This window comes from Tamandua tetradactyla, chromosome 2 (assembly GCF_023851605.1).
Source record: "Tamandua tetradactyla isolate mTamTet1 chromosome 2, mTamTet1.pri, whole genome shotgun sequence".
Lineage (NCBI taxonomy): Eukaryota > Metazoa > Chordata > Mammalia > Pilosa > Myrmecophagidae > Tamandua > Tamandua tetradactyla.
The window spans coordinates 63293199-63306151 of NC_135328.1; the positions used below are offsets into that span (position 1 = coordinate 63293199).

At 38.8% G+C, this 12953-nt stretch overlaps 1 non-coding gene and 1 pseudogene across 1 annotated transcript; one reads left to right on the top strand and one right to left on the bottom strand.

Moving 5' to 3' along the window:
• The first annotated feature begins 3683 nt into the window (after window positions 1–3683).
• LOC143656362 (high mobility group nucleosome-binding domain-containing protein 3 pseudogene) lies at window positions 3684–4064 on the top strand (annotated as a pseudogene).
• A 5978-nt stretch (window positions 4065–10042) lies between these two features.
• Window positions 10043–10149, bottom strand: LOC143675192 (U6 spliceosomal RNA). The gene has a single exon (XR_013171436.1). It is a non-coding gene; the product is annotated as a U6 spliceosomal RNA (small nuclear RNA).
• Window positions 10150–12953: the final 2804 nt, after the last annotated feature.

Sequence of the window (12953 nt, forward strand, 5' to 3'; positions counted from 1 at the left end):
CACAAAGCAGCGTGCCTCACTAATAACACGCCTGGGCTTTATCTCCTGCATGCTCCATGTCCAATAGCCTAGGCAAGCTTTTTCTGGGGGGTTAATCTTAATATAATTCCTATTTTTTTCTTATTGACATTGCTGTTATTAATAATAAATGTTACTTTTGTATGAAAATAGTGATAGTCTCTGTTTAACCATAAAATTAAATACTAGTCCTTGCTTTTCAATTTAAAATAGAAATTGTTTGTAGTTGACAACTAAGGGTTATTCACATATTTATTGAATATCACAAAATATTTGCTTTTGGAATACAAAAAAACAATCATCAACAACATACACATATATTGCTTTAGAAGAAGGCTCTCCTGAATAATCTGGAAGTGCTCTAATTATACAGATTAGGAAGTTAATGCAGCTTTTCACACAACTTTAAGCTGAGTGGAGTAAGATAATTTTAAAAATCAGTTTCCCATATATAGAAATGAAAACATGAGTTATAACTGTATATTCTATAAATGTGAATATTTATGAATCATGTGTTTTAGGGGGAATAAATTTTATTTGTGGATTGATTATCACTGCTCTGACAACATTTACACTTTTACATAAAATTTTGCAATAAAGAAAAAATGTGAAAAATAATATTACTTAGAATAACAGAAGAATCCCAGAAAAAAATTCCCTATAAAATCTCACTATGAAATCCCATTTGTATGGTATTTTAGTTTGTAAAAGCTGCCAGAATGCAATATACCAGAAATGGAATGACTTTTAAAAAGGGAATTTGTTAAATTGCAAGTTTACAGTTCTCATGTAAACTTGAGAACTGAGTTCTCAGGTAAACTTCTCAGTTGGCCATGAAAATGTCCAAATTAAGACAAGCCTTTAAAATGCCCAAACTAAGGCATCCAGGAAAAGATACCTTGGCTCAAGAAGGCTAATGATGTTCAGAGTTTCTCTCTCAGTTGGAAAGGCACATGGACATCTGCTAGCTTTCTTTCCAGGCCTCTTTAATGGCTTCCCCAGGGGCATTTTCATTCTTCATCTCCAAAGGTCTCTGGCTGTGTGGGCTGTATTGGCTCTGAAGCTTTTTCAAAATGGTCCCCTCTTAAAGGGCTCCAGTAAGCAATCCCACCTTGAATGGGTGAAGACATCTCCATGGAAACATACCTAATCAAAAAGTACTACCCACAATTGTGTGGGTCACATCTCCATGGAAGCAATAAAAAGATCCCACCCAGCAATATTGAATGAGGATTAAAGGACATGGCTTTTCTGGGGTACATAATAGCTTCAAACCCGCAGACATGGTATGCCTATTCTAATCACCTAAAGAAAAAAAAGCAACAGCTAAATAGCTGCTTTGTCAGAAGTGCATTGTCATAATTTACTATTGCTAACAGATGATTTAAAAAATGATCTGCATGCCTTTTGGTCTAAACATATATTATTAGTCTTCTAATAGAAACAAGTAAAAAGAGAAGCAATGCTTGAAAGAATTGTTAAGCACAAAAAGCAAATAAATGAGGAGAAATCCGTTTCCTAGGGCTGCCATAATGAAGTAACTGGGTGCCTTAAAAACAACAGAAATTTATTGTTTCACAGTTCTGGGGGCCAGATGTTCAAGTCAAAGAGTTGGAAAAGCTGTGTTTCCTCTGGAGTCTGTAAGGTTCTGCTGCTGACTTGCCAGCAGCCCATTAGCTTGTGGCAAAACTCAATCTCTGCCTCCATCACATGGCTGTCATCTCTCCTCTTCTCAGTTTCTCACTGCCCAACTCTTCTTTCCTCATAGGCCACCAGTCATATTGGATTAGGGCCCACCCTAATCTGGTTTGGACTCATCCCACCTAATAACATCTTTAAATATCCTGCTTCCAAATAAGATCATATTTATAAGATGGGCTTAGGACTTAGATCATATCTTTTTGGGGGACACAATTCATGGATTCCAATTTTCAATAGACCTAAGTTACGAAACCACAACTCCTGTCTATGTTCTTCTTCATATTGAATCACTCCAAAATACACTGATACCCATATATTCTGTCACTCACACACAGTCACTGTCACCTTTGTGGCCATGCAAGTAGAATGGTCATCCTGCTGGTTTCATGGTGAAGTGGTGATATGCAGTGGTTCATGGCTTCAGAGTAGTCCACTGGGATGCCTTCGAGAAGTCCTGTTTCCATTTCCCTTTATCTTTTTACACATGCCCAGGAATCATGCGTAGACTTCTAGTTATCCCATATCTTCCTGTCCAGTGGGGAGTGGGGATGATAACTGGCAAGCTTAGGACATGGTTAATCTCTGGATGAGGATTCTTGAATTAATAAATCATCCCTTTAGCCTGTTTGGTAAAGTCAATTGATGTGCTGAAAACCTAGGAAGTGAAATAGTCTTATTAGACTACTTGGATTTTGTTGGGTTAGAGACCTGTATGATAAAACGATATTCTGCAGCCCCACTTTTTATTAAATATTTTATGATTAAAACTTCATAGCAGGGGGTGCAAGGGTAATTCGGTAGTAGAATTCTTGCCTGGCATGTGGGAGACCTGGGTTCGATTCCCGGTCCATGCACTTTCCAAAAAAAACAGACAAGCAAAACAAACAAACAAACAAAAAACAAACAAAAATTCAACAAATGGTGCTGCAATAACGGAATACTCACATTAAAAAAAATAATGAAATGTGACCCCGCCGAACAGTATACAAAAAACAAAGAAAAAACCTGATGGCAAACTAAGAATACAAATTTCCTTAGTTTAATGAAGAATTTTTGCCAAAAATTTATAGCAATATTACATCTAGTGGTAAACTTTTAGAGGAATTTCCTTTAACCTCAATAAAAAGACAACGGTGTCTGTTTATATTGATTGTATTAAGCACCATATTGGAGATTCTATCCAGTGCTATAAGATGGGAAATAAGCTAGAGTTAGAGAAACAGGAAAATATTACCCTCATTTTCAAAATTTATGAATGACTACATAGAAAATTCAAGAGACTCTAGGTTAACTATTAGAATTATGAAGAGAATTTAAGCAAAGTTGTTGAATATAAGAAAAGCACACAAATATCAATTAAATTTCTATAAACAATAAAAACAAGTTGGAAGATATAATTTTAAAAGAGATCCCATTTCACAATATCTACAAAAACTAAAAGGTTTCTAGAAATAAACCTAACAAAATGTGCAAACTTTATTAAAGGACATAAAAGAAACCCAAATAGATCACGGATAAAAGGACTTAGCATGGCAATTCTCCTCCAAATTATCCTATAAATTTAATTCAGTGACCACAAAATCTAATAGAATTTTTGCACAAAATTTGAAAGCTAACTTCAAGATTTATATGGGATGATCTAACATTAATTTATGAACTTGGAGAATTTCAGTTAAGGACAGAGGTCATCAGGAGATAGAAACAGGGTAGATGTTGGGTAATTGGAGCTGAAGGGATACAGATTGTGCAGCAGGGCTGATTGTAAAAATTCAGAAATGGATAGCACAATACTATCTGACTGTAGCACAATGATGTAAGTACACTGAATGAAGCAGAATGTAAGAAGGATAGAGGGAGGAGGGCTGGGGGCACATATGAAACTAGAAGGAAAGATAGACGATAAAGACTGAGATGGTATAATCTAGGAATGCCTAGAGTGTACAATGATAGTGACAAATTAAAAAATGTTTTTGCATGAGGAAGGAAAAAAAAGATTTATATGGGAGTTCCAGCCCGTTGCTTTATTTTTTGCTGCACAAACTGTCATTATACTGAAGAGAAAGTCTCCAGAGAATTCAGAGGGTAAAGATGGATCCAAAGTAACTAAACAGGAGCCCACAAGATGGTCTGTCAGGTTGTTAGGGAAACCTGCTCCACCAAAAGCTGAACCTAAACGAAGAAAAACATCTGCTAAGAAAGAACAAAGATTAACAGAGGCACCGGAGGGAAGAAGGAGGAAAGACAGGAAGCTGGAAAGGAAGGTACTGCATGCACCATCTGAAAATGGTGAAACTAAAGCTGAAGAGGTACAGAAAATTGAATCTGTAGATAACAAAGGAGAATGAATTGTCATAAAAAATTGGGGTTGACTTTATGTACCTCTTGGGGACAACTCTTAAAAGCTATTTTTACCAAGATTTTGTGTGCTAATTGTTTAGGACTCTACTAGTTGGCATATAAAAACATAAAGATGGGCATTTTACCTTCTTCCATCATTTACCTTGGTTAGTATGGTATGCATACTATGGTATGGTATACATTGGTTAGTATGGTATGCTTGTCTGTTCTGATACTCTCTCTCCTGGACTGAAACTAGTTTATCACCAGGCATTGCTTATCTGCAATTCTGTAGGGTACATTCCATTGTTCCATTTTCTCAGAAAGCTCCCGTAGGTCAATGCTTTTATCTTCTGAAAAATATTGTCTCAGAAAGGGATCCCTCCCAGCAATGACTAATGTAGGTGTCCATTTTATTTTGCTTAACAACTTCCTTTGCATTATTTGAATTTGTAGCAATTAACCTGTGTTTTTAGGAAAAATCAGAATAGTTCTATTTTATGAAGAAAAGGAAACAGCCCTTGATGGTGATTCCTTAACACCCAAAACACTGGCTAACTCCATTACTCTTCTCTGTCTATTCCAGAGCTGCCATCGCAGTATGTCTCCCACCTATTTCTCAATACTTCCAATATCATTGAGGAAAACTGCCTTCCCCTTCCATTCTGAGGAGTCTATGTGTCTTTTAAATATGCATCAGCATGCTTCAAAGCTAACAGTTTTAAAGGACACTCCATTTAACAATAGCATGATTATTCAAGTGGATAAGAAGGCACACACAGCTGTTTTAATGAGTTTTGCTCCAAACAAGACTTCTTGTTATCACCAGCATTCAGTTGTTACCATGGCTACATGTTAATTTAAAAGCCAAGCACAATAAAAAAGGATGGCCAGGTTCTCCAAAAAACTAGAGTGGGTTTAAGTAAGAGTTGGAGAGGAACTTGAAATGCATGGAGGCCCTGGTAGCATGAGAACTTCTGGTCTGAGCATTACAGTGCCTCAGTCCTGCCGGTGAGAAACAAGCACCTGGAACTTAGAGTTAAAGGACAGGGGAACTGGCCCTCTACAGGAAACCAACCCAAGGAAGTAGAGGGATGCTGAAGGCATTAGTAAAAGATCTGATAAAGATTCCAAAATTAAGAGAAAGTCTTCATGTTATGTTGTTCATTCTATGGCACCCTAAGAGGTGTGAAGTTATTCTGTTAGTGAAGTTTAACTGTAGATGTTATTACACATACATAGTTATATACACATACATAGTTATATCTCAGGGTGCCAATAAATATTTACAAATTGTGAGGCAGATGGCTAGGACATTGGATCATGAGCACACCAATCCTATCCTCTACCAAGTGGTCCCAAGAGGAAATAGCATATACGCACAGAGGACAAGACAAGCAATTTTATTACTCTGGGGTTTGGCCTCAAGCCCAAGGCAGATCTTCAATTAGGCTGAACCTCATGCAGTTAGGCTGAACTTCATGGAGGATTTCTTTTAAGTACTGTATGTTTATGGTGTTGTGTTTTTTTTTATGTGAATGCTGTATCTTTATTCTTTTATAAAAGTAATACATGCTCAGAAAGAGAGAAGAGAGAGAAATGGAGGGCATTCATAATTCTAGTGCTGTAACCAGTTTGGTTCTGTCTTCCCGGTATCCATTTCATTGCTGCATACAATGTCATTGGAGGAGTGTATGTGTTCTATTTAACCAGTCCCATACAGATGCATATTTAGTCTGTTAGCAAATTTCTCTATTTATGTATACCTCTATAGAAAATATCTTTATCCATGGATCATTGTGTATAGATAATATTGCTCTGAATGTTTGCATTCAAATCTTTGCGTAGACATAGATATTCCTTTATCTTGGGCAGTGTTTTGGTTTGCTAAAGCTGCCAGGATGCAATTTATCAGAAATGGAATGGTTTTTTAAAAGGGAATTTATTACATTATAAGTTTATAGTTCTAAGGCCATTAAAATGCCCAAACATAGACATCCAGAGAAAGATATCTTTGATTCAAGAAAGGCCGGAGGGTCCAGAACACCTGTTAGCTGGGAAGGAACATGGCAACCTCTGTTAGTTTTCTCTCCCGGCTTCTTCTTTCAAAGGACTCCCCCAGGGGCGTTTCCTTCAGCATTTAAAAGTCTCTGGTTCTGTGGGCTCTGAAGCATCTGTTCTCCAAGTGTCTGCGCCTGAGGTTTTTCAAAATGTCTCCCCTTTTAAAGGACTCTAGTAAACTAATCAAGACCCACCTTGAACGGGCACAGTCACATTTCCATCTAATCCAAAGACCATACCCACAACTGGGCGAGTCACCCCCCCACGGAAATAATCTGATCAAAGTTGCCCACCCGGAACAATAGGTCTGGCCCCACAAGATTGGATCAGGATTAAAACATGGCCTTTCTGGGGTACATGATAGTTTCAACTGGCACAGGTAGATATCTAGGAGTGGAATTGCAGGGCCATCTGTCCATTCTTCTTAATATTTTTAAGATATTGCCAAGTGTTTTTCAAGGTACCTGCATCATTTCATATCCCCCCCCAGCAGATATAGGATTTAGTTTCTCTGCATCCTCATCAACACTTTTTGTTGTTTGTCTTTTTAAAAATTCTAAGGACTGTGTGAACCCCATATTTACAGGGATCCTTTGGTGGAAACTGCTTTTCTGAATCACATTTCAAGGACTGGATTAACTACCTTTTGTGGAAGCTCAGGGCCTATATTCACCTTCTAGCTGTTGTAGTAACATCTAGAAATGCTATTTTTATAAAAATGTGACAGTGTGTCAGAAACTGTTGATTATACCCAAATATTCAATAGAAATAGAACGAGAAGCAGTTTTCTTTCTACTAGATTATCCTGCCTTTCCTCTTAGAAGCACATTCATCGATGAAGATGGTGGCAGAGACACAAAAATAGAATTTTTAGGTGGAAACGAAGAGGACATTTTCCAGCCTCCCTTGCAGCTAGATGTAGCTACCCAACAAGTTTCAGGTAAACATGATGTCAGCAAACACATGGGCTCTTAAAGAAAGAAGTGAACCCTCTTCTTAGAACTCTCTGCATCCTTAGTGGCTGGAAAGTGGAAGTGAAGGTGAAAGGTGGACTAGCCCTTTTGGACCAAAGATGGATGCCATGTATTGAAGTGGCCGGGGCACGAAGACTGAATCATCCTGGGTCTGTCATGATGGCAGAGCCACCATACTAGTCCTGGATTGCTTACCTGGACTTTAATATGAGAGATAAGTGAACTTCTATTTTGTTTAATCCAGTGTTATTTTGAGCCTCTCTGTTATAAGAGCCATTCTGTGACATCAGTAATGTGGCGCACATCTGGAATGACTCTATGGGAATATGGCCACACTATGATAGTCTCCATGATGAATATGCACATGCAGAGAAAGCTGGGGGAGTCCAGTAGAAAGAGCACTGGACTCAAAACAAGCATACTGGAGTTTTAGTATTGAATTTACCTCTAATCAGCTTTGTGACCTCATGTGTCTTCATCCACAAAATCAGATAGCTTGAACAAACGATGCCTCAAGACTTTAAACAGTTAAGAACAAATTTTTAAAACTTGAAAAAGTAGTATCTGCTCTCAGAAATACTTTACTATATTTATTTTTATTGGTAAGCAATTCAATAAAAATTGAACCTTTGGCTACCATCCTTCTTAAATAAGGTAAGATGACAATTACCTTCAGCAGTTGCTTCATGGCTAATGTTCACATGGGCTAAGAATTCCCCATATATTAGCTTTTTCAGTCCTCCCAGAGGGTGCCATTATTATCTCCATTTTACAGATAACAAACCTGAAGTTTAATGAGGTTAAGTACCTTGGCTTGCCATGCAGTTAGTTAGTGATGGAACCAGGATTGAATTTCTGTCTGAGTCCAGAACACAGTGCTTACCACCACTTTCCTGCCTCCATAATGATGCCTAATGAGTCTCTGTGAAGCATATCAGAAAAGCAATGATGGCCTCTACAGCCATTGTGGCTAGGAGGCATTATTATATTTTTTAAATGAGTAAACAATTCTTCCTCATTTGCGCACTAGGTTTAGGTGATATTTGGCGCAATCACTGTGAATTATCTGAGGAACACCAGGAGAATTAAGCTGATAGTGAAGGGCATCTGCCAAATGCTGAAAAGAAAATAAGCAGCTCTCTAGAACCCATGACCCACCATCTCTGAACAGCGTGAACACTGGACTCCAGGGATTGAGTCTCTGGGGCTTGGAAGGCAGCTGGGATGCAAGGGGCAGGGGGTCAGAGCCAGGACATGTTGTTTTCTGCCCATTGCACTTGGCAGAGGTACATCAGAGAAGCTAAGCCTGATGGACTGTAAGCACTGGTTGGTAATTAATTTTTTTTTTTTTTGGCAACAAAAATCAAAACTGCACCTAGGGATTTATCCACCCGTTTGCTGATCTCGATGCGAGCCATGCAGTAAATCCCCATTCATAGCACTGTCTCCCCGAGTGTTGCTTAAAATGTATCTGAGCACAAATGGAAAACATCACATCTTGTTGAAGTCAGCACACAGAATTAATCTCTGAAAGTAATGAAAGAATTAGTTTTACTCTGTAAAATAAATAAATGTGAAGTATGGTAAAGTCAGAGATGTTCAGCTCAGCTGCTTTGAGAAGGAAACATCTAGGGAAAAGGATATTGTGTACTTAAGACACATTTTAATGCTATTCTGGCATCCAGTATGATTATAGATATGCTTTGATTTGTTTGTTTGTTTTAGTCTGTTTAATAATGAGATTTTAAACCTATAACTATTCACCTTTATTGCTTTTTTAACATTGGGAAAGGTAGAAACTTCAAAGTGTCTTGACCTTTTTTTAGTCCTTGGAAGCATAAGATTTAAATAAATTAATTAAATTTAAATTTAAATAAAAATGGAGATTGTCCCAATACTCAAAGTCAATATGAAATAAGCCTCTCTGCTCTCCTCCCCCTCCCTAATTTTATTTTTCTTCTGACTCTGAACTTAATGCTTTGATTTTTTCTAAATTGTTCCATGAATCACTCACCTTGGAATCACCAAAATACTTGTTAGAAGATGTTCCGAAAGTTTGGGGTAAGAGAAGTCAGATCAGAGAACCTCTCTGCCCCAATGCCTAATGAAATGGACAAAAATATAGTTTTTAAAAAGACCCCAAATTCATCAGTAGCTATCAAGATTGAAAGGGGAGAGAACTTCCTGGCTCCTATGTGGCTCCTACCCGTGCTTACCATACCAACTCCCTAAAAAAAAAAAAACTGAAGGAAGTTGAATATGCTGGTTTGAAGCTGTTATGACCCAGAAAGGGCCATGTTCTTTTAATCCATCCTGTGGGAGCAGACCTATTGTGGGTAAAACGTTTTAGATTAGGTTGTTTCAATTGAAATGAGACCTAGCCCCTTTCAAGTTTGGCTTTAATCCTTTACTGGAGTCCTTTCTGAGAGGATGAAGGACAGGAAGTCTGAGAGAGCTTGGAGAGAGAGAAATGCCCAGAGAAGCAAGAAGGGACTCACAGAAACTGAAAGAGCCAGAACCTGAAGCCAGTGAAACCCAGGAGAAAAGGATCAACAGATGTTGGCCATGTGCCTTCTGATGTGACAAAGGAACCCTGGATGCCATCAGCCTTTCTTCAGAGAAGACATTATCCAATTGGTGCCTTAATTGGGACATTTTCATGGCCTTAAAACTGTACATTTGTAAACTAATAAATCCCCATTGTAAAAGTCAACCCATTTCTGGTATATTGCATCTGGCAGCTTTAGCAAACTGAAACAGTGAGTAAACCAAATTCTAATGAGTCTCCTGAACTCATCTCCATTCAGAGAGAAGTGGACAGAGAAAAAGCAAGCAGGGAAAACTTTTGAGCATAGAAGCTGCTATCTGTACCCCTGCAGAGCCTGAAATGAAGGAAGAATGAAAATTTCCAATGAAGGTGTACATCACATACCCAGAAAACTTTTTTTTTTTTAAATGTGGAATGCTTCACGAATTTGCATGTCATCCTTCCGCAGGGCCCATGCTAATCTTCTCTGTATCGTTCCAATTTTAGTATATATGCTGCCAAAGCGAGCACCCAGAAAACTTTTGATCAAAACAAGAGACATTAAGTTATTTCACTTTAGAGATAAGGAAAGATTTCTCGGGGCATCCAAGCAGAAAAGGTGAGCCATGTCCCACAGGGAAAGATCAGGCCAGTCTTCTAATTTTCTATAGAAGATGAGCAAGCAGTGTCTACAAATTTCCAAGGGAAAGAAAGTCGAACTCAGTGATATTATACCAAGTGAAGTTATCGTTCAACTTGGTAAGCCAAAGCAGACATTTCTAAATAGACAACAACAAAATAACCAAAAGAAAATTGAAAAAGACAGGAAAGAAGGAAGGAAACAAAAAAGACTGTATCCATCTTCACACATACAATTCCTTGACTATAAAATCAAACCAATAAGAGATGGATGTAAATCACCTTATTTTTTCCATCAATTTTTTTCTGAAAATGTCAAAAATTTAATTTTCAGATTTCAAAGGGAACCTCATTTACTCAAGAGCATCAAGATGAAGGAGTTTCTCAGTGTTGGGAACAGGGTGAAAAGAAACAAAAATATAAAAGTCGAACTTTTATTAAGTTGACAATTTCATGTCAGGTTAACCCTCCCTGAGCTCTGTAGCCTCACTGGTAATGTGAAAGTAATAACCCCAGCTTCACAGGGTTGCTGGGAGGGGTACAAGATAAAGAGCATGAGAGGATTTGACCATACAACTTAATAGAGTCTAAATGCTTGGTAGTTGTCATCTCCCCTCCACCTCCATTGCTTGCTCCTAGCTGGGTATAATTCTGTTTGCCTCAGACTCTCTTTATATTTTTATGCCACTATAGTTTTTCAGGTTGAGTGATTTATGGCTTAAAGCTAAATATTGCTAGCAAGTTAGTGTTTAAAATATATAGTACTGAGGAAATGATTGTGGTCTTTCGTAATGGAATTAGATTTCAATCCTGGGCCACGTCTCTCAGTTTGCAATTTTAATTCAATCTCTCTGGGCTTGGTTTCTGTTCTAGTTTGCTAGCTGCTGTAATGCAACACACCAGAGATGGATTGGCTTTCAATAAAAGGGGATTTATTTAGTTAACGTACAGTTCTTCAGAGGAAAGGCAGCTAACTTTTGACTGAGGTTCTTTCTTACATGGGAAGGCACAGGGTGATCTCTGCTGACCTTCTCTCCAGGCCTTTGGGTTCCAACAACCTTCCCCAGGTTGATTGATTTCTGCATCTCCAAAGGCCTGGGTTGAGTTCCGAGTGCTGAGATGAGGTATGCTGAGCTGCTTGGGCTGTGCTACGTTGAGTCTCTCATTTAAGCACCAGCCAATTAACTCAAACATCATTCATTGCAGCAGGCACACCTCCTAGCTGACTGCAGATGTAATCAGGAACAGAAGAGGTTCACATGCCATTGGCTTATGTCCACAGCAATATAACTAGGTACCTTCACCTGGCCAAGTTGACAACTGAATCTAACTACCACAGTTTCCTTCTACTAAATAGTATTGATAATCCTGATTTTACACAATCTGTATGTATAAAGTGGCTGGCACATAGTAGGTCCTCCATGAGGTAAGACGACTAAATTTTACTTTTGGAGATTGTCATATCTCCACATAAAACAGTAATTGATTCTTTATTACTTATAACTTCACTGCTTCCTTAGGAGAGTGGGTCTCATGTAGGGTACCTTGGTTTGTGGGGCCCCAGGATGTGTTTGTGAGCTGGAGTTGGAGGTGGAGCTAAATTGCTTGCATAAGAAAGGGAACAAAAATTGGAAATGGAGAGAGGGAAACAATGGTGTCTGAGAGGAATCAGGGAGAGAAACCCCTGAATAGGGCACAGAACAGGGGATTTTGACAATAGAGATGGAGGATATGAACTTTTATGCTATTTTATGCTTTAAGAAATGTTGTGCCATCTCCCTTTCTTCTAAGACACGCAAATTCTTAGCGAAATCGACATTGTTCATTAATGCTCTTGTGTGACTGGATCTGATGCTGGAGCAGTGGGGCTGCAAGAGGTACTGAGTTCTGCATCAGGCCCATGCAGTTACAATGAGCAGCATGAAGAGATACAGGAGTCAGAGGATGCAGGGATGAATGACATCTGGATTTGGGGTCTGATCATTGCTATGTGTTTGCTGTTTGGTCAAACTTTACCTAGGAAGTCTGAAGTTCTGGGTAGATATAAAATCCTCAGCTCATAGAATTTCAAACAGTAGCAGGAAAGTTGACTGAGTCAGGCAGAGCACAGTAAGAGGGCCACGTATTTCCTAGATTGTTGAAGTAGCCCTGTTCGTCGCCCTGCCCCACCCCCCGTCAACATCAGACACAGGCCAGGTCTGTTTTGCTCATTGGTTCACAATCTCCAACCAAAAGTATTGGAGTCCACTCTTTGATTCCCTTGCCTACAAGTACCCTGGCTCAATCCTCCCCAAACACCCATGTGTATAACTCTCAGCCCTTTATGGAAATTTCCTCCTTCTGGCTACTCTTGGAATCCTAGCAATCCCTCCTTTCTCCCTTATCAGCAATGTTCTTGGGCAGTGGCCACCCAGCTCCCTGGGCTGCCCAGAAGTGGATTATGTTTTTCAAGTACATGCAGTCCTGGTTAATATTCCTTGTGTCCATTAATAGCTCCATCATCTGCCTTGGCATACAGGTTACAATACAACATTGTTCTTTTGCCACCTTTGATTCAGCATCTAAGAAGTTTAGGGGCCAAATGGACCCATTAGGTCACAGGTTGTGACCTTCCTATAGCCTAACTTCATGCGGTGACCTTGTCTAATGAGAATTTATGGTTCTTCTTTGACTTTCCTGGTGACCTATTTATAAAT